This window comes from Nannospalax galili, unplaced genomic scaffold (genome assembly GCF_000622305.1).
Source record: "Nannospalax galili isolate Female #2095 unplaced genomic scaffold, S.galili_v1.0 scaffold262, whole genome shotgun sequence".
Classification (NCBI taxonomy): domain Eukaryota; kingdom Metazoa; phylum Chordata; class Mammalia; order Rodentia; family Spalacidae; genus Nannospalax; species Nannospalax galili.
The window spans coordinates 29,310-32,098 of record NW_008348083.1 but is presented as its reverse complement, the minus strand read 5'-3'; the positions used below and the strand labels follow the sequence as shown (position 1 = coordinate 32,098).

Sequence of the window (2,789 nt, the reverse complement as noted above, 5' to 3'; positions counted from 1 at the left end):
TCTTTAAAGCACAAGGTATGTAAGTGAGCAGTAGCTTGGGAAACTATACAGGAAGTGTGATTTTTTCCAAACACAGTCTTCAGGAATTTTCCTTTTGTTCTAACAGTGAGAATGGGATTAAGGGACTTAAATGTCTATTAGTTAGGCATGCCTTAACCACGTGGACATATATGGACTTTAAGCTTGCAAATCTTTCTAAGACCCTTGTGAAGTATACCCCAAAGGAAAAACTGAGGCACTAAGAGGTTAAGAATCTAGACTGTATGTATTCTACCACTTGCAGAAAAGGGTTTTCATACCTTTTGTTTTCTTTGTAAAAACAGTATAAATATGTTTTCATTTTTAATTTCAAAGCACCCTAGGAAGCAGACACTGGGTAGCCTCACCTGAAAAAAATGATTACAAAGGAATAAGTGTATTCAATTAAAGTCTAATTAATCATCTATGTAGGCTCAGAATATACTTGTGAACCTACATTAGACCCATTCTTCATCACTTCCATCAGCAGGTCATATCTGTTCTGTGATTCATTTGTACAAAGTAAGCCTAGTACAAAGGACAATGATCTTTCTTTCTTTCTTTCTTTCTTTCTTTCTTTCTTTCTTTCTTTCTTTCTTTCTTTCTTTCTTTCTTTCTTTCTTTCTTTCTTTTCAGACAGGGTCTCCCTGTTGCCACAGCTGGCCTGAAACTCACTATGTAGACCCAGCTGGCCATGAATTCACAGAGATCCTGCCTCTACCTCCTGAGTTCTGGGACTAAAGTCATGGGCCACCACACCTGGCAGGACAATAATTTTCAATAATGATGCCTGAGCACTGACTCTGAGTTTTGAAAGCCCAAGACTCAAGTGCAGACCATGGAGAATTCCAGCAGCTTTCTACTACTTGGCATGACAATTCAGTGACTCATATAAAACTGATGTAGCCTCATTTAAAATTCATTCTTGGTTTGCCGCCTTATATTTAATTTAGAAAAGTAAAAATACTTATAAAACTGATCTCATAATCACAACTGTGCCTTGGAAAAGCAGCTTATATTTCTCTATAAGAGATAATCAGGTAAACATGTTACTAAACAGTAATTAATAACTTAACATCCTTCAACCTCAAAAGTAGAGTAAATCTATGTATGCTGTTTATAACCTAGTTGAGATTGATTATTCAAGCATCAGCAATATTAGTCCTTAAAATGCTATCATTTGTGTAGTGCAAAAGAATATGTATGCATATAAACCAAACTACTGGATGAAAAAAAAAGAAGTGTAATCATCACAAACTGTGATTTTCTTGTGAATTCCACAATCCATTTCATTTCCTTGGTTGCCCAGGCCCAGCCGTCTTCTTGAGTAAAATGCCTTTTCCTTCAGTTTAGTTTCCTCCTCCTTCTTTGATAATATAAATGCACCAACCACTGGGCAGTAAAAGGCTATATGATAGCAAAAGTTAATGCACCAGGAGACATCTGGAATGGCCACCAAGATGGTCTCTGGGAGGAACGCTGATTGGTTGTCTGCAATAACTTTGCCTGGGAAGCAGTGAGTGTCTCCAGTTTATGAAGTCTCTGAAGGACATTCTGCATGTCCTCCTGCAATCTGATGAACTCTAGAGTAATATGCTCATTGAGGCTCCCTGGGGATCCTCGGTCTGAGCCCCAGCATTCTCCATCCCCTCCACTCCCTACTTGGCGACCTTTGGCTCCTTCACCCACACGTGGCATTCTATGCCCTCTTCCTTTGACAGCTTCCATTTGCATACTCCCAAAGTTGCCATTTCCAGGAGATACTTGAGCATCTTCATGAAAACCAGCATTTTCCCAAGTGCTGGCTGGGATCACCACCCAGGTAATGCTGATATTGTCCATTGTTTGACATAAAGTTGTCTAAAGACTCTTCTTGTCCAAACTGCTCCATAGAGTCATAGTACACTTCACTATCTGGATCACTTGTCAGATGATGAATTCCTGAAGCCTCTTCACTGTGACCATCCATTTTATCTTGGTGAACACAGCAGTTTTTCCAGTTTGCTGCATGCTCTGGTCTATAGAGTTGACTTCTTCAGTACTTCTGCCACCCAGGGAGGGATCGGCATCGGTGTCATTCTGTGTATCCTGAGCAGAATGACCCTTATCATAGCCATTGGTGACAATAGCAGTTCATTTCTTCATCGTTTCCTTATCACCACCGCTTTGTGCTCCTGTCACCCCCTGCCCCGGCTCCACGGTCACTGCTCTCAGCTTTGTCATTTACAGGTTTGGCATTTGAAGAAGTCAGAACATTATGAAGATCTGCGGTGAAGTCAGAACTCTTGCCACTCTTTTTGCCTTCCACAGTTTCATAAAATGGACCTACAACACGCAGCAAGTCTTCAATTCTCAGTCATTGGCATAGTTTCAAGAATATTTTTCATTTTTTCAACATCTGCAATCATGGCTTCTTCTTTACTCATACCACCTGATGAACTCCGAGCATCCCATTTTTAGGCAAGCTCTGGATCACCTTCATGGCCACTTTGCACCTGGTTTCGTACACCGACCTGGTGTCAGCAGCCATGTCTGGCTGCCAGTGCTTGCCGCAGTGCCCAGGTGTCCATCAGAATCAGGCGGTGGCAGCAGCACAGCTTTCTCAGGAGTCTACATGGAACTGCCTTTTTTATCTTCTCAAAGAACCAGCTCTTGGATTCATTGATTCTTTGTATTGTCTTCTTTGTTTCTATTTCATTAATTTCTGCTCTGATTTTTGTTTCTTCTTGTCTGCTAGGTTTGAGTTTTGTTTGTTGTTGCTTTTCCAGTGT

The 2,789-nt window shown here is 40.8% G+C and overlaps 1 pseudogene; it reads right to left on the bottom strand.

The window, feature by feature from the left end:
- Positions 1-1,362: 1,362 nt before the first annotated feature.
- On the bottom strand, positions 1,363-2,563 carry LOC103743329 (annotated as a pseudogene).
- Between the last annotated feature and the right edge of the window lie 226 nt (positions 2,564-2,789).